The sequence below is a fragment of the Carettochelys insculpta genome, chromosome 8 (genome assembly GCF_033958435.1).
Source record: "Carettochelys insculpta isolate YL-2023 chromosome 8, ASM3395843v1, whole genome shotgun sequence".
Classification (NCBI taxonomy): domain Eukaryota; kingdom Metazoa; phylum Chordata; order Testudines; family Carettochelyidae; genus Carettochelys; species Carettochelys insculpta.
In genome coordinates, this window is record NC_134144.1 from 72,841,685 (window position 1) to 72,863,810 (window position 22,126).

The following is a 22,126-nucleotide window of genomic DNA, read 5'->3' on the forward strand; positions in this document are numbered from 1 at the left end:
CCCCGCCCCATCACCTGACGCAGTGGCAGCGCCTGCTTCTTTCCAGGGCGGGCAGCCTTCTGCATCAAAGCTGTCCGACTGAAGTACCGCCCCAGCTCTCCCTGCGGAGTCTCTGGGGGACCTTGAGGGAGTCACTTGGGGACACCACCAGGGCATTGTATAGTGCACTGCAAACCTGGGTTTGCCGTTGCCAGCCCCGGCTCTCACAACTGCGCTAACTCGTCCGTGTGATGCTCAGAAGACCTTCTGGCTCAGGGCTGGCGCTTGAGCGGTCTCCAGGCTGCCTCGGACTTCTCACAGTAGGACTCGGGCTCTGACACGCACTCCTAGCAGGGTCCTAGGACCTGGGTCCTGAGTGCTGGCTGCTTAGGCTCAAACTGATCAGAGAGTGGCCAAAGGTGGGGCTTGTGCTCCAACCTCAACCAGCACCCAGCCCGAACGTGGAAGTCAGTGACTTCTGAACAGAGCGTTCACGCTGCAGGAGCATTTCGAAATGCACCAGAGCCCAGGTGTCCAAGACATTCACCACTCATCGCATGCGGCGAATAAGACACGGCACTGTGGTGAATATGGGAATGGCCAACCAGCAGCTCTCAGACCCTTTAAGTACGGCTCCGCCTGAGAGCCGCACGCAGGGAGGGCCATCCGCACGCACCCCGCTGCTTGGTGGGAGAAGCGCATGGGGGCCCTGGAGGCTCTGCTGAGTTGTCGGTATTGAATTAGAACAGGGAGCGCTGGGGGCCCTGGCTGTGCGGGAGGGGGAACACCTTTGAGTCGGGGGCTGGGAGCGCCCAGCGTGATAAAGTTCTGTATAGTAAAATGTGGTGAATATGGAAAGACAACAAGCTCAAGTGTGGCGCTCTTTGAATTCCTGTTGGACACGGCTGCCCGAGGGAGCCCAGTTTGGATAGGAGAGCAAGGATGGGCTGCCTCCCCGGCGGCCGATGAAGTCGTAATTCCCTCTGCTTAGTGCACATGGAGTCAACTTCGAAAGCGGCAGGGTTTTGGCAAAACTTGTTCGTTTTGGTGGAGTTCAGTGCCTAGTTATCCCAGGAGAACCAGCTTTGCACTGGGGACACAAGGAGATTTTTTCTGCAAAATAAGGGATTTTTACACACACACACAAATCAGTGTAGGCAAGCCCTCAGTCTTAGAGCCCGGTCAACTCGTGTACTGGAACTAACAGTAGCAGTACAAGTGTTCAGTTTTGGGCCAGAGCCAGGCCGCTGAGACCGGGTTCAGAGCTCTGTGCTGCAGTTTGAACCCCACAGCAGAAGCAGGAGTTGCTGTGGAAAAGAAGGACATTGCCCTTCCTTTCTCCCTGTTCAGCTTGCCTCTTGCTTCATGGCTATACACACCTAGCACAGTGGGGCACTCGTGCCTGCTGAGGCGTCTTAATGCTACCATAGAACAAATAAATAAAGACTGCTCAGGAAACCAGGCTGTCCCTGGTGGGATGGAAACGCCTGCTGTCCCAGAGCCCAGTGGTTCTGCCTGGAGCGCTGTGATATTTAGGCTCCAGGAAAGCTGGATAAATCCCTCAACCCCCAGTGTCATTCATAAGCTCCCTGTCCATGAGTCTCCCCAGCCTGGTGACAAATGGAAAGTATTTTCACTTGCAGCTGTTAGAAAGTGAATGGATGAAAAAAAAACCCAAATGCTGATGACATTTAACCACCACAGTCTTGTCCTCTGGGTAACATTCTCCAGAGTGCATCTGAAAATCTGGGACGAGAACCAAGCCCGGATCGCCTCTGTAATTTACCAGAAACTCTGGCAGGGGAGGGGAAGGGAAAAGTGTTTGAAGTGTACAGTAAATCTCTGCTGGAGTTGCAGAAATACTGTATGGCTGAATTTAGCCAGGGTACTAAGCAGATACTGTTAAGGGAGTTTCTGTAATTCTCCCTCCTAACCCCCCAACCATTAACAGATCTTCAGAATAGTCATCCCTTGGGATCATCTCCAGCCAGAATCTCCGTCCTAGCAGTGATTTATTTCCCTCGGTTCAATCTGGGCGCGTTGGCTTGTTATAGTAGGGTTGATCGTGAAGAGTGAAACAAGCATCCATTGGTGCCACATGGCCGTCCGTGACGGACATCCATGTCGTTAAACCCAGGTTAACTGAAACAGCTGGCTAGCTGCAGGTCACAGGTGTGTCCTGACCTTTGGTTGAAGGGCTGGCCTGGCAGGAAGCATAGTGCTCCAGAGGACAGGGTGCTAGGGGTGTATTAAAATATGCGGGTCCAAGACCTGTATCTGCCTCCCACTTGCTGGGTGACCACAGGTGCCTTGCTGTCTCACCCTTTGCATTTAGACTGTGAGCTCTCTGCCTCCAAGGCAGTAGCACATCTAAGACAACAGGGCGCAGATCTCAGCTGAAGCTGCGAGGGTATTTCTCCGCTGCAGAGAGGACCCCACAGCATCAAGTCTCAGAGCCCTGGTTAATTGACTCCGGCTCGAGAGCTAAAGATAGCAGCGTGGCTGTTCCCCCCTGGGCTCTGATCCTCGCTGGGCTTCAGCGCCCAAGCGGGAACATGTACGCTCCTGTTTCAGTCCCATGAGTGTGAGCCCATAACCCAGGCTCTGAGACTCGGTGCGGCTGGGTTTTCTTTGCTATGCAGACGTAATAGTAATAAGGGGCTGTGAAGGAAAGAGTTGCACTTCTGATGTGCTTCACAGTTTGGAGATCTGCAGGCTGAAGTGCCAAGTGCCCAGGTACTGGGGTGCAGCTCCTAAGCCCCTCTTTTTGCTCAGAGACAGCTGGGTCCATGTAGGAGGACAGTGGGCAAGGAGTCAGGAGTCCTGGGTTCTGTCCTCACCTTTATCAAGCCACTTTCTATTTTGTGCCTTGGTTTCTCCAGCTGAAAAATGGGGCTAGTAGGCTGGAGTTAGGAGCTATGGATGCAAAGTGTTAGGTAATTATATAATAATCCCCTTGGGACAATCCTCACGGTGGAGTTTCTGATTGCAAAAGGGCTTCTCAAGCATCCACTGCTCATGCAACAATGAAGAGGGGCACCTGTGCAGGGCAGGAGCCTTTACGGTGTGAGCTACAAGCCTGCTGACTCACAGCTCAGGCTGCGCGGGTGACTTGCTCTTTCTCACTGTAAGTAGTCTAGGTGCCGCTCTGTGGGGCAGTGACCCATGCGCTAGGTTTGTGACTTACACGTGCACACACTCCGTCTCATACCTAGCTGAAATTCTCAATGCTGCCAAAGGGATTTAGGTGCCCTATTCCAATTGACGGGAACGGGGGAGGAAGGAACGTGCAGCTTCTGTCTCTTGAGAAGGGCGACGTTCCTTTAACAAAGCGAAGGAGCTTCTTATTTTACACTGCAAGCTACTCTGCTGGGAAGGCCCAGGGGCCACTGAGACAGCAGCACACGGGCTTCCTGGGCGGGCGTATCACAGTGAGAGGGTGCAAACGAACAAGCAAACAAACCAAAAGGTATTTCCTTGCACAATGCATGGCCGACCTGTGGAACTCATTGCTGCAGGGCGTTGTGAAGGCCAAACTATAGCAGAGTTGACAAAGAGCTCGATAAATTCAGGGAGGGCAGGTCTGTCGGTGGTTATTGGCCAAGATGGTCAGGGAGAGCCGACAGGGGATGGACCATGGGATGATTCCTTGCTCTGTTCACTCCCCTGGGAGCACCTGGCGTTGGCCACTGTTGGAAAACGGGATACTGGCCTAGCTGGACCATTGGTGCCACCCAGAAGTGACCAGTCTTATATTCTTAGAACAGCCTCTCCCTGATGAAGAATGCACCTCAGCTTTTCCTAGAACCAGAGAACAACAGAGCTGGAAGAGACCTAAAAAAGCCATCGAGTCCAGCCCCCTGCCCTAGTCAGAACCAAACCCATCGGATCAGCCCCGCCAGGGCTTTGTCGAGCTGAGACTCAAACACCTCCAGGGATGGAGACTCCACTACTCCCCCGGGTAGAACATTCCAATGCTTCACCACCCTCCTAGGGAAAACGTTTTTCCTAATGTTCAACCGGGACCTTCCCAACCGCAACTTGAGACCATCGTTCTGTGTTCTGCCATCCGTGACCACTGTGAACAGCCTCTCTCCAGCCTCTTTGCAGCCTCCCTTCAGTAAGTTGAAGGCTGTTATCAAGTCCCCCCTCAGTCTTCTCTTCTGCAGACTAAACAGACCCAATTCCCTCAACCTTTCTTCATAGGTCACATGCTCCAGCCCCCTAATTATTTTGGTCGCCCTCCGCTGGACCCTCTCCAGCATGTCCACATCCTTCCGATAACTGGGGGCCCAGAACTGGACACAGTACTCCAGATGCGGCCTCACCAAAGCCGAATAAAGAGGAATAATCACTTCTCTGGATCTACTGGCAACGCTCCTCTTGATGCAACCTAATATGCCACTCAGAAGAGAGCGGTACCCAGCCCTCCTCCAAAGGTCTTGAGGTCTGAAGTGAGGGGGGAGGAGGGAGCAGAACTGAACACACCCAGGAAAATCTAAGGTGTGCACACCACCTGAAATCCACACAGAGCGAGGGAGGCAAACACCGAGAGCCTGCCTTGCAAACACACACATCAGTGAGCTAATCCTGCTGGGGCATCCGGCCGGCCAGGCATGTTGTTACAACCCTGCTCCTTAAACACAGCTTAGAGCGGAATGTCGTTAAGGTGATTGAGACTACAACTCCCCAGCTGGTCCCCATTAAGCAGTTTTCTGTAACCACTGCGTTATTATAAAACCCTCTGCGTGCGCCACGCTCGCTTATCTTCCAGCCTGACCCACCAGGGCCTGACCCCCATGAGGAGTTAGAAAGAAGACAAGCTTGGCTGGTCTCCTGGCTTTGTCCGGGCCGGGGTGGATGATGAAAGATCTCATACTCCAATGTGCGCTCGGTTGTTTCTACAATCACTTTCACCTGAGACCCCTCGCTATGGACAGACATGCTCAGCTGTCCTCCTTCTGAGATACTTGCATTTGGTAAAACGATTTTAACAAGAATCGAATATCCCACCGCTTGCAATTTCTTGTGGCTTTTTTAATTGAAATAGCGGATGTTACATTCTCTCTAGATGTGTTTTATTTAAATCGTATCTTTTCACATTACAAAGGACAGCAGGTATCCTTCGCTCCATGTTACAGCGACTAGTCAGAGATGACTCCACGAACTAACCCTGGCAGTCCTGTTTTCCAGACAGCTGCCCACCCACTGGGCTACACCGTCAGTGTTCGCTGTAAGCCGAGCACTTGGGAGAGATTCAGGTGCAGCCCAGCTGATTAGCTGAGCACCCACAGCCACCCACAGCTGGCAGCATGTGTTTCTATGGGTGGTGTGCATCCGCACATACCTTGGTGCATGTAACAAAATTTATTCTGGACACAGATGGAGAAAAATTAGCGGGAACCCTCCACATCATCCCTCAAGTCCAATCAGCCTGTAAACGTGTTTTAAAAAAAAACATAAGAACATAAGAACGGCCATACTGGGTCAGACCAAAGGTCCATCTAGCCCAGTAGCCTGTCTGCCGACAGTGGCCAGTGCCAGGTGCCCCAGAGGGGGTGGACTGAAGACAATGATCAAGCAATTTGTCTCCTGCCATCCATCTCCAGCCTCTGACAATCAGAGGCCAGGGACACCATTCCTACCCTTGGCTAATAGACTTTTATGGACCTAACCATGAATTTATCCACCTCTTTCTTAAATTCTGTTACAGTCCCAGCCTTCTCAGTCTCCTCTGGCAAGGAGTTCCACAGGTTAACTATGGGCTGAGTGAAGAAGAACTTTCTTTTGTTAGTTTTAAACCTGCTACCCATTAATTTCATTTGGTGTCCTCTAGTTCTTGTATTATGGACATAAGTAAATAACTTCTCCTTATTCACCCTCTCCACACCTGTCATAATTTTATACACCTCTATCATGTCCCCCCTCAGTCTCCTCTTTTCTAAACTGAAAAGTCCCAAACTTCTTAGCCTCTCCTCAGACGGGACCTGTTCCAAGCCCCTAATCATTCTAGTTGCCCTTTTCTGAACCTTTTTAAGTGCCAGGATATCTTTTTTTAGGTGAGGAGGCCACATCTGTAGACAGCATTCAAAGTGTGGGCATATCATAGGTTTATATAGGGGCAGTAAGATACTCCTTGTCTTATTTTCTATCCCTTTTTTTAATAATATCTAACATCCCAACCCCATTGATTTTACTGATGTCACTTAGTGTTGTGAAACAACACAGAGAAGACATGTCTAAAAATTTATCTCCTAGGGCCATGGATCGTAACACCTGGTTATGTTAGCACACGACCCCACAGCGCTGTTCATTTGCGTTCCCACTGGGAAGTGGTGTCGTTCAAGCGTATCTCAGGCTCACTGCTGTGAGGTGAGCTGGGGTAGACCTGAAGAGCGAGCAAAGGGCGTGAAAAGTCCCTTTTTGCTGGCCATGGTTTTTGTCTAAAGTGAACTTAGGTTAGATGAAGTTTGCACACTGTCATCAAGTTCCCTCTCCAGGGCTCCTCTAGGCCCCAGACCAGGCCTCTAGTCTGTGATGACTGATTTTGACATCACACCACTCTAGGCATAAGAGGCTCCATCTCCGGCTGGGCCCCAGACAGCTGGACCCTTGCAGGGCCGCCAATGAACACAAGAAGCCGCTCACACTGATGAATTGCACCATGGGTGTATGAAGGCTCCTGTCCTTCAAAGGGCTTCTGGTCGGCAGTGGCTCCAGCAGGTCTAGAACTAGTCCACTCCAAAAGTGGACCAACATCAGGGACAGGCCCCCTGGCAGAGGCCAGCCGAAGCCTCTCCGTGAGCTGAGAACTGAAGAACTCATCTACCATCAGCTGTGTTCTGTTGTCCCCTTTGAAGCTCCTCCGTCCGGCCCTGGCACCTCTCGCAAGTGTGGTGGGCTGGGGCCATGTGAGTCCACATTAACTCACCAGCCCCTGCTTGCCTGGCGTGGGGCTTGTGTACCCCTGCCCAGACATACAAACACACACACTGGGGTCTCATTCTTCAGACCTACCCCAGCTCAGTGTACAGCAGTGAGCCTGAGAGACCCTTGAACGACAGCGCTTCCCAGTGGGAATGCAAATGAACATCGCTGTGGGGTTGTGTGCTAACATAAACAGGTGGATGGTGATTTCAATCCAGCCCACTTGGGATGCTTGGTTATCCGCTTTAGCCAGTGAGCCAGCTGAGCTGGGCCAGAAAGCTGGGATGGTGTGGACAGGATCCTGAGAGCAGTGGGCCATGGCATTAACACCCCTTTGAGATGCCTGGAGCGACTTCTCTCCCTACATGTGGCTTTGATTCAGGCTCTCCGTTGATCCCCTCTCTTGTATAGTCTCAAGTTTCCTTTGCTACTGTGAGGGCTGGAAATGCCTTTTTCACGTTAATGGAAGCAGAGGGGCTGATGTAATCACATGACTCCTGACGCTGGAGCCTTACACAGCAGCTTTTAGGGCCTTTGCTGAATCTGGCCCTGCCAGTGAACAAATACAGGACAACTAGGATGTCTGGGCCAAATTCACCCCAGCAGCAATGTCCCTGACTCACATGGTTTTTCATCTCAAAACAGAGATCTCAGCACTGGAAAAAGTTCAGAAAAGGGCAACAAAAATGAAGAGGGGTCTGGAATAGGCTCCATATGAGGAGAGAGTAAAAAGGCTGGGGGTTTTCTGCTGTAAAGATGATATTACTGGGGGTTAAGGTTGGAGGTCTACAAAAATCACAACTGGCGAGGAGACAGTGCATGAGGAAAAGGTATTAACTTGCTGTAACACAAGAACTAGGGGTCACTCAATGAGATTAATAGGTAGCAGGTTTAAAGCAAACGAAAGGAAGAGCTTCTTCATGTGATGCAGTCAGCCTAGATAACTCCTGGTCAGAGAAGGTTGTGAAGACCAGGCCTTTACCAGGGTTCAATGAAGAGCTAGACAAGTTGATGGAGGTTGGGCCCCTTGATGGCTAGGGAAGGTGTCCCTTGCTTCTGTTTATCAGAGGCTGGGAATAGATAGCAGAGGAGGGATAATTTTTTCCCTTTGAGTTGGAGGTACTTGTCTCTGAGAGTTGGAAGGGACCTCAGGAGATGATCTATCCCAGCTCCCTTGACAGGAGCAAACACCATCCCTGATGTCTATTTGCCCCAAACGCTAAAGGATTGAGCTCATAACCCCAGGTTTAAGAGACTAATGCCCAAACCACTGAGCTACCACTCATGCTAGAAGCAGCCACCCAGCATGGGGGGGGGTGTTGAACCCATGACCCTGCAATTAAAAGTCTCATGCGCCATCAACTGAGCTAGCCAGGCCACCGTAGAATAAATGGAGACATACCTATCTCAGAGAGCTGCAAGTGACCTTCAGAGGTCATAGACTCCAGCCCCCTGCCCTTACAGCAGACCCTATCACCCTCCCTGACAGGTTTTTTTTTTAAATCTCTTTGCCCCCAGGTGCCTAAATGGCCCCCTCGAGGCTTGAGCTCTCAATGGCAGGTTTGGCAGGTTAACGCTCAAACCACTGATCTCCTGTCACGTTCACTCTCTCTAGGACACCCAGCATTGGCTCCTGTTGGCAGACAGGACAGTGGGCTGGATGGCCTTTGATCTGACCCAGTGTGGCTGTTCGTATGTTCTTTTGGCTTTGGCTGGCTCACACTGGGGCTAAACGTGTCCCCTGGGGATAAAAGAGAGGCGTAAGAGGGCAGATCGCTCACTGCGTGGAAGCTGCAGGCTGTGAACGATGGAAAGGTTCGACCGACTCCCCCGTGTCCTCTTGCATGTGCCACGCAGAGGTTGCTGCACGCAGCAGGAGAATGGTTTTCCCAGCTGGGGGGATTCACACACAGCTGCACAGATGACTCCTTTGGCCAGCCCATGGGTCATTTCCACAGCCCCGGTGTCCCCAGTGCTGAGACACAGATCTTCAGGGAAACCCAGGGCCCTGCAGGCACACACCAAGCACAACACAAAAGAGTGGTTCTGGCCAAAAAACAAAACAAAAACTGTGCTCTGTTCGGCTCCACTTTCAGGGAGCTGGAGCTGTGCAGAAGGTTTCCCTCATGTTTTCCTCCCACCTCTCTCCTGGGGAACACGCCATGAGTTGTAGCGAGCTCCCAGTATATAATTTGATAGATGTGTTAATTGCAAAGGTCTCCTGCCAGGGGATGCTTGAGAATCGGCTTGTTTTCCAGTTTAGGAGGGTTGCAAGTGTGCAGATGTGTTGGGGGAGGGGGATATTTGCTTGAGAGCTGGGGGCTTCTTTTCTGATACATTTTTCCACCCCAGAGAGCTCCTGGAGGGAAGGATCCCGCGTGTGCTTGGGCCAGGATGTGTCTTGGCTGGAACTGAAGGTGATCTACAGCCAAAGGATTGAAAGGTGACGCAGACGGAGGCAAAGCCAGCGGGGCTGGGGGTTGGCTTACGTCTGTGACGGCAATGTTAGGAAGGGACAAAACTGGCTAGAGAAAATGGAAATCTTCCGCTTGTTTCAAAAGTGTTGCCCAGACTTCTGATTCCACCTTGGCAAAACACGCCAAGAACTGCTCCTGCTTTATTCCGGCAGACCTCTGGCTCCCCTCTGGTGTACAGATCCCAGGGCTTTTATACGACAGGGACCTGGCCCTGCTCCAATTGAAATCAATGTGAAAGTTCTCGCTTTGATGTGGCAGCCAAACTCCCCAAAGTTTGGAGGCTGGATGTGAGGGTTATCTGGCCCTGGAGAGCTGGGGGAAGTGTTGGCACACCGGCAGAAAGGTACTTCACGGCTGAAGACCCCATTCTTTGGCATGGTTCTGTGCCGACTTCAGAGTCAGCTCCGCAGGCACCTACCAACACTTCCCAAGTCCCTGGCCTTCTCCCCAGTCTTTCTGGGACCCCCCACCACCACTTCCAGGATGGCCACAGCCTTCTAGAGCATGTCCCATGGCCAGGACACAGGACAGAGCTTGGTATCTCATCTGTCCACTGCTGGAGAAAACCTGCTCTGGGGCTCTTAAGAAAGGGTCATCAAGACAGAGGTGCCGGGCAGGTCACAGGTTCCTCATACGTCGGGTGACTGGTTGCCCCATTTTTAAGGGGACAAGCCCATTCTTCAGCCCTCCTGCCGGTGTCCTGAGTTTTTCCTTAAAAATGGGCGAATTGCCCCATATTTTCTGGGTGCCCCCCAGTGGGGCTTACAGCTGGTCCCATCCTGGCTTGCCAGCCTCCCACCCAACAGGGGTGAGTGTGTGGGAAGGAGGGTCCAGTGGCTGGTGATGGGGATGAGTGTGTAAAGCTGGTAGTTGTGCAAAGCTACAGTGTGCAGGGCTGACTGCTCCCCCGGCTGCTCGGTCAGTGCAGGACCTGCTCACTCAGCTCACCAACAACCTGGCCAGCAGGGTCCTTCCTTCCCAGCTCACCTCTGCCTGGGCTGGGCCCCAGGGGACGCTCGCTGGCCCAGGGCAGCTTCACGACCCCTCTGCTAAACTGCGGTGGCGGGAAGGGAAGCATTTTCCAGACTGTTCACGCCCTGATCCTGAAGACTCCACAGCAACTCCCCCAGGCAGGGGCACTCAGCACCCTCTTCCCACACCACCCCAACCCTAGGTCCTACCCCCCGGGAGCATGGGGCTGCCCTGTTCCCGGGCATTCCCCAACTGCTGAGCCTCTTCTCTGGCCGGTTCCCGGGAACCCCTGCAGTCGGGTTAGGGTTAGGGTTAGGGTTAGGGGTTAGGGTTCCCTGGGCTCTGGTGCTCAATGCATTCTTAGGCGTTACCCCTTCCTGCCCTCGCTGCAGCTGGACAAGAGGCAGCGGGGTTAGGTCAGTGGGCAGGAGCGGCTTGGAGGTGTTCTCTGCCTTTCTACACAGTGCGGGCAGCAAGGAACAAGCTGCTTCTAGCCACTGGGGAACAGGACACGAGGGGGGAAGACCAGGTCCTCCCTTCCCACCTCCTCTCTGCAGCAGGCAGCAGCTCCGGTCCCTTCCCTTCCACAGGGGTCTGAAAAGCTGCTGCTGCTCACATTCTAGCATGGTAGAAATTAGGGGGGAAGGGAGGGGAAGCTGAGACCCTGCATATCCCCTCCCCCTCCCACACCATGTCACCCTGAGCAGACATGATACTAGGTACCAGGCCAGGCCAGGGCCTAGCCAGGCATGGAGTGTGGCGAGCTCTGGGCAGGGTCAGGTGAGCCAGTCGCCCCATCCCCGTGTGAGAGAGGTGTCCAGGAAGTCCTGTGTGTGTCACCGCTCCCGTGCAGACAGGAAAGAAGATACACGAAAAGAGGCCAGCCTCCGGCTACGGCTGCTCCTCAGGGATTGTCAGAAATAACTTACGTCGAGGTCAGGACGTCAGGGCGAGTTAGCTCTGAAAAGCGCGTTCGCACTGCCAGAGCGTTTCCCAAAGGAGCAGTCACCCGAGGGAGCCCAATTCCGAAATGAGAGCAAGGACAGGCGGCCTCCCTGGAGGCCGATGAAGTCGGAATTCCCTCCGCTTCGTGAACACGGAGTCAATTTCAAAATTGAAAAGGGGAGGGTGGCAAAAGTCATTTGTTTTGCTGGCATTACTACTTCAAGTTAAGCGCCCGGTTATTGCAGAATAACCAGCTTTGCAGTGTGGACACAAGGGGCTTTATTCTGCCAAGAAAAACCCTCTCGAAAAACAGCGTAGACAAGCCACAGTGTTTCTTTTCAACTGGCGCTCAGCCAGCCTGAGGTTAATTTAGACATTTGCACTGCATCGTTCTGACTGATTGCCATTGAACTCATTAGCTGTCCCATATTCAGCCCAGGGACACATGGTCACCCCACCCGTAGGGCTGAGTTTGCAGGCAGCAGGCCACTGAGTTGTCTAAATCACAGCGTGCGAAACAGCTGGGCACAGGGGAGTAATGGCTGACTCGGCCTTTCCTAAGCCACGATGGACAGTACTGCCTTGTGAATGAGACCAGCCACGGATGTGTCTTCCTGTCTCCTCTAGGTGCATCTTCTCGGCGGCAGGTGAGAAACGACAGATGTAGCTAGACAGACTAATGATCCCCTGGCTATAAATAGGGATCGGGGTTTGAATGAAAGCCAGGTCTGGAGAGATGGTGACATTTCCTTCAAAGTCAAACCACTTTCTGCTCTGGATCTGGTGCTGACAGAACATATGGACTGTCTCAAGCCCCTGCACAGCTGCCTCTACTATGTTCAAGTTTCTGTCCCACACAGCAACACAGCTAGTACATGGGTCTGCTGGACCCTGAACTGCGTCTCGGTGCAAAGACTTCATAAGTGAGACACAGTCGTTCTGCAGGAGGGGGCGAGACGTACTCATTAGACGATATTTGCTTTGCTGCCGCCGTTTGAACCCAGCTTGCAGCTCAGGCAGATGAACTCGTCAATGGTTTCCATGGTATTTCACTCCCCCGCCTGCATCAGTTCTGGGGCCCAGGTCAGAGGTTCTGCTCTGGGTCTTCTGCCATGAGATGTTCAGTCCCACAGCAACTTGGAGGGCGGAGGTGAAATTCTCTGGCTTCTCCACAAGCAAGGCAGCGTGGTGATGGCAAATAGTAGTAGGTGGTCCATCGTGTCCGACGAGGACGTCTTGAGCTTGCCCAGGCTTATCGGTTGTTGACTCGCATGCGGCTGAGGAGTCCCAGCTTTGAACGGCCTGGGCGTTTGCCGTGGGGGTGAGGGAATTGTCCTGGCTCTGTTGGCGCGGCTGCTGCTGTTGCTTTCTTCCTCTCGCGAGCACCAACGAGGCGTCCGCGTCGCTGCTCTTCAAAGTTGTCACACGCGTGGTGATGGCAGATGAGCTCTTCTTAACCAGCCTTTCAGCAGCGAGTTCTAACATTCAGTCGATAACTCGGCAGAATAGTGCCGAGGTGCGAATGCTCCAACCTCACAAAGATCGGGCCTTGCTTCAGTCGCTTGTCCTGCTCAAACACAGCTTTGCAGCCTCTTCCACCACCTCAACAGGAGAGACAAAAGCACCCCAGGACACTGCGCCCAATTAAATGAACGGGGAGCCGGTTTGAAACTAACCAAAGAAAGTATTGCTTCACACACTTGTGAGGATGTTGTGAAGACCAGGACTTGAACAGGTCTCAAAAAAGAACTAGGTAAACTCATGAAGGATCGGTCCAGGGATGGTGTCCCTGGCCTCTGTTTGTCAGAAGCTGGGAATGGATGACGGGAGGGATCACTGGCTGATTCCCTGTTCTGTTCATTCCCTCTGGGGCACCTGGCATTGGTCTCTGTTGGAAGACAGGACACTGGGCTGGATGGACCTTTGATCTGACCCAGTGTGGCTGTCCTGATGTTACACTCCCTAACTCTCCATCAGCCCATGTACAGATCTGAAAACTTCATTACCCAGCTCCTGATGCAACGCCAAGGTCCCTCTAATGGGCTCGAAGGTCCTTAGTGGACTACGCGTGTTGAACGGTGATGAGCGTTTGAATGGGTCCGTTTCCCTTCTCCCGCTGCTACGCAACGCGCCTGTGTCCTGTGGCGCTGTCTACACACAGCCGATGGAACACTTTGAGGCATAAGGCGAGATAAAAATTCCGTCGGTTTAGCCGGCGGATGAGAAACCCGGGACTTTTAAGGTCATGGGACGGAAGCGCTCGTTCAGCTCCGGCGAGGAAAGAAGCAGAGGGCAAAGAAATCCATACAATTCCCAACCCCACAAGCACACCAGCGATTTGGTCACATCAGTCTCATTTTTGAGTTTTGTGTTTTGTTTGCTTTTCATCCCGCAAGCTGCAATGTAAAGGAACCCATGTGCTTAGGAAAACATGTACTTATACATGCAGGGCAATTTCCCTTGGAACACAGAACCGTGATTAAAGAAGACATTTAAACAACGTCGACAACGGCTCCCCAAGGGCAGGCGGCCGGCGACATGAACGGTGCCACTTCGGGCCTCATTATGCACTGGCAAAGTCACGTGCACACACAAGCAATCGGCGTGAAAGGAAAAGCAGACTCACTTTCCGACGGGGCCAAACCAAGGCCCAGCACGGAGAAGCTCCCAAACCAGTGGAAGAACTGGGGCTAGCATTTGGATTTCCCTAGCTGCCGATGCTGTGCCCAATCCACTCAGTTTCTTTTCCTCTCAGAAGTCCCAGGTGCAGGTGGAAATGAAATTAATAGGACCAAAGAAAGAGTTTTTTAAGCACCCAGTAGAGACCGGTGAGGATGTATCTCAGGATTTCCACAATTAAAACTTCTTGGGGCAGAGACAGTCTTAATAAATAACAATGCATGGAGATACACATCGCACAAAGCCAGGAGGGCCCTGGGGTCTAGTTTCCTGCTCTCTTGGCAGGACCAAGCACCATTCCTTCCTTTCTATTTCCCCCAGATCCCTAAATAGCCCTTTCTAGGGCTGAACTTGCAACCCTAGACTGAGCAAGTTAATACTCAAACTGCTGAGCTGTCCCTCCCCTAGCATGTTATGGTGCTTGATGCCACTTGGGCCTGATCCTGATGGAGGTGCCTGCCTATTACCCTAATAAAATAATCTCATAATAATGAGTAACAACCCACAGGGATGCTGCTCCATTCCACCTCCGGGTCTTCGGCAAGCATCTTTGGGACTTTTCGACAGCCCTGCATTAATTCCTGGGATTAGAGCAGGATGGTTAACACAGGCCTAACATCTGGACTGAGTAACCTAATTGTCTCTATAAGGAGAAGGTTAAAGAATCTGCAGCAACACTATACAGATAGCCCCTGCAAGCTAAAGCTGGCTGAGGGGGACCATCACCATCTCCCGGCCTGACAGCTCATCAGAATTACCTGGCTGGACGAAGCTGGCTGGGTTCCCTGGAAGCTGTGCACTTGGACAGCTGCTCAGGAGAGATTTCACTGCTGCCCAGCTTCTTAGCAGAGTGCCCACCGCTAGGTTTTGTTTCTACTGTTGGTGCACTTTGGCACAGGCCTGGGTGCACAGACAAAATTCATTCCGCACATGGGTGGAAAAATTCCGCACAGGGATGGGCAAGCGGAGCCCCAGAGTTCTGGCTCCAGTGAGGGCCAGTGCCAGCTGCAGCGGAAGAATGGTCTTTGAGCTCTTCATTCATCTCACTTGCTTTGGGATACGGGTTTCCGGCCTGCCACTGCGGTTTCCAGCTGGAATTTCACAGGGGGGAATCCTGCCAGTGCAGCAGCTGGCAAGTGGAGTAATAATGTGCGTGTGTGTGTGTGTATGTGTCCCGCCGTTAAGTCCTTTACAATCACTGCTCCCTTCCCCAGCCCAGTGCCTCTAACATCACTCCTTTGAGGCTCCTCGTTCAGCCTGGTAACTCCTGAGCAATGCCTTGGCTTTGATCCCTGTTACAACTCTCCATTTTGGGGAGTCAGGGGAGGTTCGGAGCCCCGGCCCTAAAATGACCAGGGTCTCTTTGCCAGCGGCGGGGTGGGGTGGGGATGGCCAGGGAGGGCTGAGTGAAAGCTATCAGCCCTAACAGCGAGCTGGGGCCTGGCTCTTGAGAGTCTCCAGCAGGCGGCAATGGCCGAAGAGCCATCTTTCTTTAACGCTATCTAAATGGAGATGGACATGCTAGCCCACGGTTTCCCACACTGGGGGCGTGCCCCCCAGGGGGTGAAGAAATTCCGGGGGGGGGTGAGGCAACCCAGCCCCTCCATCATTCCCCCCACCCGAAGAAAGAACTGGCCTTTGCTTCCGGCTCTCAGCCCCTGCCATTTTACGTGGGCGACCCGGCGCAGCCGCTATAAAAAGCAGGCAGCTGGCAAAGCCCAACATGGAGCTGGCTGCCTTCTGCAAATGAGAGTGAGTGTGGGTTGCAGGGGAGAAGGATGGAGAGCTGGGGGTGCCTGGCTTTATGGGAGGACCGGGGAGGGGGCTCACAGGACTTGTGGAGCTCGGGCAGCCAGCCAGCTTGCAGGACTTGTGGGGCTCAGACGGCTGGCCCTGGTACAGCAGGGCTTGGGCGGCTGGCCCCAGCAGCATGGGGCTCGGGATGGCAGGTGGGTAGCTGGCCCTGATAGCATGGGCCTCAGCCAGCTGGCCCACAGCTGGGGTGGGTGGCTGGTGGGTGGGAGGGAGGAGGGCTGCTCCTGGCGGCGTGGGACTTGGGCAGTCGGTGGGCGGGTGGACATCTGGCCCCAGCAGCATGAGGCTCAGGCGGGCGGCTCTGACAGCTGGCCAGCTGGGGCTGCACCACGGGACCCACAAAGAGGCTTAAGAAAAATTATTTATGCTTATTTTTAATTTTAAATAACGTTTTTGTTTCTATTTCAAATTACAAATTGAAGTTTTTGTTAAAAGGGGGGTGGGATGATGGTAAAGGGGGGCATGAAGGTTTCTCAAAAATCAAAAGGGGGGGCGGGAGTTTGGGAACCCCCACTTTAAAGCTTTCTAAGTGGAGATGGATACTCCAGCCCATGGTTTCCCAAACTGGGGGTGCGTGCCCCCGGGGGGGTGAAGAAATTCCAGGGGGTGCGAGGTGACCCAGCTCCTCCCCATTGTTCCACCCACCTGAAGAAAGATCCGGCCTTGGCTTCCAGCTCTCAGCTCCTGCCATTTTACATGGGTGACCTGGCGTAGCCACTATAAGAAGCAGGCAGCCGGCGAAGACCCACGTGGAGTTAGCTGCCTCCTGCAAAGGGGACTGAGTGGGGTGGGGAGGGGAAGAGGAGGAGGGTGGGGTTAGATGGGGGGCAGGGGGTGCCTAGCTCAGGTGAGGGGGATGGGGATGGGTAAGAGTGGGGGGGCTGGTGGTGCCTGGTTTTGTGGGAGGGGAGGGGCTCAGGTGGGCGGCTCATGGGGCTTGCAGGGCTTGGGCAGCCGGCCGGCCAGCTTGTGGGAATCGCGGGGCTGGGGTGGCTGGCCCTGGCAGCATGGGCCTCGGGCGCCTCAGGCTGGCAGGTGGGTGGCTGGCCCCAGCAGCGTGGGGTTGGGTGGTCCAAGAAAGCAGGAGGAGGGTCCATGGGACAAGATGGTCTTGATTGAACAGGGAGTGGAAGACGGGCAGGGACATGAGGGGTGACACGGAAGCTGGGAGGAAGAAGACAAGAGCATGGGCAGGGCTGAGAAATGGGTCATGACACTAGGTGGGATCTCCTGGATCAGGGGGGCCCCTCGCCTGCTGCTGTGTGTGCAAACGGAGAAGCTCCATCCAGCTAGGATGGAGCTGAAGGTTGGTGCTTGAAAGTTGTGCACCAGACCCTTCAGAAGTCCACCACATCACTAGCTACGGTTAGGATGGAGCAGTCTCCGGAGGCTGTTCACCAGAGCCTGCATCACTAGCTAGGACTGAACGCAGGAAGGGACCCCGCTGGGCCATGCTAAGTGTCAACCGGACTGACTCACAAGTGGCAGATGCCAACTGTGGAACATTTCAAAGGGTGTTGATTTTATTGCCTGCTAACATGGGGTGCTGCAGACCCGGCTGCCTGGTAGCATTCAGCAGCACATGTCTGAAGAGGTGCCAAAATCTTGGTGCCAAACAAAACTCTCCGTATTTGTTGTGATGGCCGTGGCTTGCATCTTCTCCCTCACCGGCTCTTCCTCAGCAAACCGGGCCGGAGCTGCCTGGAGCAGGGCTCTGCTTCCCCCATTCTGCCTGCCATGCTGGTGCAAAAGGAGACACGCTCTAGTTAGCTTCGGGCTGAATTTAGCACATGGATCAAGCCGCCTAATTTCCCCTTCCCACCTGCTGCTGCTCATCACATGGCCAATCCCCCTCCAAAAGTCTGGAATCTCGGGCCTGTCCCTTTCACCCTGGTTTCCTTTCTCAGCTGGGTCAAAGCTCTAGAGATCATTCCAGGCCTTAGTGCAATTATGTAGAGGATATTAGGTTTGCAGGAGGACGGGTGGTTGGTTGGTTAAGGGCTTCTGTGGTTAAAGAAATCATAACTCTGCAGCGATTTGTGCCTCCCTCAGGAAAGCGTGACCAGCCCATGGCAATGCAGATGGGATGCTGTGAACACCGCCGTGGACCAGCTAAGAATGGGGCAGCACCTGCTTTATCACCATCCCTCCTAACCCAACCCAGCCGCCGTATTGTCTCACCTTCCAGCTGCAGCTTTGTCGTTGGGATGACAAAATCCTTGGGCAGAGGCAGTCATTTATTACCCTGTCACCGGGAAGGCCCCATGGACAGAGCATTGGGCTGGGGCCAGAAAAACTGGCTTCTCGTCCCAGTTCAGCTGTTGTAACCCACACTCCCAGCTCAGCTAGTGGCACCTAGACCATTTACACAGAGAAATAGTGAGCCTCCACTGCCTCCTGAGCTGGAAGCCAGCTGGCTTTTAGCTCAAACCACAGAGGCTCCTGTGCTAAACTCCAGAGGTCCCAGATTTGAGTCCACTTGTTTGTAGTTACACATGACCCTCAGCCACATCAGTCTCGGTTTGTGCCTCAGTTTCCCAATTTGTAAATGGAAGGTGATATTACCGAGCTCCTTTGTAAAGTGCTTTGAGATCTATAGATTAAAAGTGCTATAGAGCAGCTAGGGCCTGTTATGATGATACATTTATACAACATCTAGCACTGGGGGAAGGCCAACCTAGCAGCGACCTCTAGGTTTGACCACAGTATAAATATTCAGTCTACTGCATTATGTTTATTATTCATAATCATCATTTACTATTTTTTCTCTCAGTGAGATGCCATCAAAAGGCCCAAAATACTGTTAAAGAAAAATTAAGTCCAGTGAAAAAGTTTCTACTGCTCTCTCTAAAGTCCAAAAAAAACCAAACGTGTTATTCGCAACAAAAAATGTGAGCTGTGACAGAGACATGCAACAGTACGTTTCAGACAGCAAATGTGCCTATGAGTGCCTCAGTAGCAGCTGAGTGTTTTACGACAGACAATATCAGATTGTCTCTACAAAAATGCCTTGTGCAGCCACATCCTGAATACCGCATGCAGAGGTGGTCTCCTCATCTCACAAAAATTGATCTTGGCAATGGAAAAAGTGCAGAAAAGGGGTCTGGCGTGGGTGCCCTATGAAGAGAGATGAGTAAGACTGAGACTCTTCAGCCTGGAAAAGAGACAACAAAGGAGGCGGGGATCATGGTCTATGCAATCATGACAAGTGTGGAGAAAATAGATAAAGACGTGTTATTGACACCTTCGCTTAACACAAGACCCAGGGGTCACCAAATGAAATTGAGAGGCAGCAGGTTTCAAACAAACAAACCCAATGCACAGGCAACCTGTGGAACTCCTTGCCGGAGGATGCTGTGAAAGCCAAGAGTATAACAGGGGTTAAAAAATAACTTAGGTAAGTCAGGATAGGTTGATCAACGGCCATTAGCAGGGATGATAGGGATGGTGTCCCTCGCCTCTGTTTGTCAGAAGCTGGGAATGGGAGATGGGGAGGGATCACTTGAGTGTTCCTTGTTCTGTCCTTTCCCTCTGGGGCACCTGGCATCGGCCGCTGTCAGAAGGCAGGATGCTGGGCTAGATGGACCTTTAGCCTGACTCAGCGTGACCATTCTTGTGTTCAGGGAAGCCTCTGGCCTAGATTACGCAGGAATTCACGCCAAACAAACCCAGTGGTCCCTGCTGGCTGTGAGGTCTGTGTGTTTATGAAAATGCAAAGTTGTTGCGGGGGTATGTAGCTATTGCTGTCAGCTTTAATGAGTCTTTTTGTTACAGGCTCAGCCTCCGGAGCCAAGCGACGGAGCTGCCAATTGTTTTCAGCCACAGAGAATAAGGCTCTTGCCCTCAGTTGCAGAGAAAGGCCTGGGAAGAGGAGCCAAACACAACCCCTAATGCCTCCAAAAACCCGAAAGCAAAGGAAAACCTGAAATGGTTATTATTGTTGAAAATCTCCTGGTATTTAAAGCAATTTCATAATTCGAGAGGGCCTGACTCATGGTTTTTGGAGGCTTGAAGTTGGCAGTGTCACTGCTGTCTTTCTAGTCTGACCAAAGCACCACTTCGCTTTCTAAAACACGGACGCTAGGACGAACACAGGGTGTTCTTGGACTGCTCGCAGGGATCCCTGAAATTCCCTGCCCTTTTGTTATGCAGGAGGTCCCATGTCTACCTATCTGCGGGTGACACCCCAATATTTCGACCTGTTAATGGGGCGCCCGGAAGAATTTCTGATCTGACAAATGCAGCATGAAACCCAGGATCCATCAGCGACAGCAGTGATACAAGTTTGAGCGTCTCAGCAGCAAAATCCCACAGCTTCACCCACACTAAGGACAGACATGTTTGGAGAGAACAATGGGCCTCAGCAGATCATCTGATGTCTTACATGCCCGGCGTTATGTGAAATATTCCCTAATGATATGACCGTACCAGAACAGACTCTATATTTAAGGCAAGTTAGTCTGTAATTTCAAAACCAGCAAGTCTCTGGTGGCACCTTAGAGACTAACACATTTATTGGGTTATGAGCTTTTGTGGGTTAAGCCGTCAACTCCTCCTGATGGCAAGTGAGCCAGTGTTCCAGGGTGGGCACACAAATTGTCACTTTCACAAGGGAGAGGAGGAAAGAGCAGGCTCCCCCAAGTACCGTAATGGGACCGGGGCTGGTCAGTAGACTAGTACGTGAACTGTGAAAAGGGGTAAATAACGAGGTGGCAACATCTGCAGATGTTACGAAATGACTCAAGACAGTTAAGTCCAAAGGTGAGTAGCAAGAGTTACAAAAGAACTTCAAGTATCAGAGAGGGGGAGCTGGGTTAGTCTCTATCTTCAGGAACAACAGGAAGTCCTGTGGCACCTTATAGACTAAAAGGCATTTTGGGTGTCAGCTTTCGAGGGTAAAGACCGGCTTCATCAGATCTGATATAGTGGGTCTTTGCCCACAAAAGCTTATGCTCCAAAAGGACTTCATGAAACCAGGTGACCGGGCAGATGAAATGTTGGGATGACAAAGGCAAAGCAATGCACGTTGAAGAATATAATTGCAGCACTACCTTCAAAATGATGGGGTGTCAGAGAGTGGTGAGCACTCAGAGAAGAGACCTGGAAATCATGGCAGCTAAGTTCCCTGAGAGCATCCACTCAACATGCAGCGGAAGTCAAAAAAGCAAACCGAACGTCGGGGAGTCTTAGGAATGGGACCGATACTAGGTTGGAAAATGTCATATTGCCACTACACACGTCCATGGTACACCCACATCCTGAACACCATGTGCAGTTCTGGTTGCCTGTTCTCAGAAAAAAAATAGTAGGAAAACGTGTAGAGAAAGGAAACAAAAATGTGTCAGGGAATGGAACAGCTTTACTAGGAGGAGAGGTCACAAAGACGGAGTGTACAGCTTAGTTGTGTCTTTTCTATGACAGAGCTTGTAACCAGTCACAAATAAAGTGCAGAAAGTACACAGGGAAGCGTTATTAACCCTTTGAAACACCACAATAGCCAGGAGTTCCCTGATAAAATTAATAGGCAGAGGCTTTAAAGCAAGCAAAGGGAAGTACTTCTTCACACACAGCTCGGTCAGCCTGTGGAACTCCTTGTCAGGGGACATCCACCAGTGATGTCCACCAGTCTAACCGGGTTCCAAAAAGAATGAGAAAAGTTCCTGGAGGACAGATCCCTCCGTGGCTGTTAGCCAAGATGGCCAGGAACACAAACCCCAGGCTCCAGGTATCTCTAGGCCTCTGACTGTCAGCTGCTGGGAGTGGAGGACAGCAGATAAATCACTTGAAGATGACCTGTGCTGTCCATTTCCCTGTCAGAAGACAGGATCCTGGGCTAGATAGACCATTGGTTTGACCCACTCTGGCCATTCTGAGGTTACCTCCTTCCCCCCTGCCTGGAAACCCAGGCAAGGAGACCACATTCCCAAGGTCACCCAATGAAACAATGCAGAGCTGTCATTCCTTATGCCATGGTCCAAACCACCTGCCTCACAAGCAATATGTGCAACCAGTCCTGCTCCCAGCTGGGCCATGTCTCTTCTCAGAAAGCCATTGCTAGAGCTGGACTAGATGAGCTATGGGACTCATCCATTGGAAGGTAGCTCAAGGACCCACCCTAGAGGGTTGTTTTGCAGGTCATGTTTTAAGGATTTCTCTCCCCAGTCTTGCTCTGGAGCTTTCCATGCTGTTCTAGAGGAAGGAGATGCTTTCCCCGGTCTCCGAGCATCACACAGGATGCAGTTAACCCATGGAACTCCTTGCCAGGAGATGTTGTGAAGGCCAACAGCCTAACGGGGCTCAAAAAAGAATGAGACCAATTCTTCAAGACGGAT

The 22,126-nt window shown here is 52.3% G+C and overlaps 1 long non-coding RNA gene across 2 annotated transcripts in view; it reads left to right on the top strand.

Annotated features, from left to right (window-relative positions):
* The window catches only part of LOC142016940 (uncharacterized), a 176,322-nt gene extending 154,448 nt beyond the window's left edge, over positions 1–21,874 (top strand). For both annotated transcript variants that reach the window (XR_012646414.1, XR_012646413.1), the window contains exons 3-5: positions 9,259–9,349; positions 17,847–19,191; positions 19,569–21,874. This is a non-coding gene — a long non-coding RNA (uncharacterized LOC142016940). The remainder of the gene's footprint in view (positions 1–9,258; positions 9,350–17,846; positions 19,192–19,568) is intronic.
* Positions 21,875–22,126: the final 252 nt, after the last annotated feature.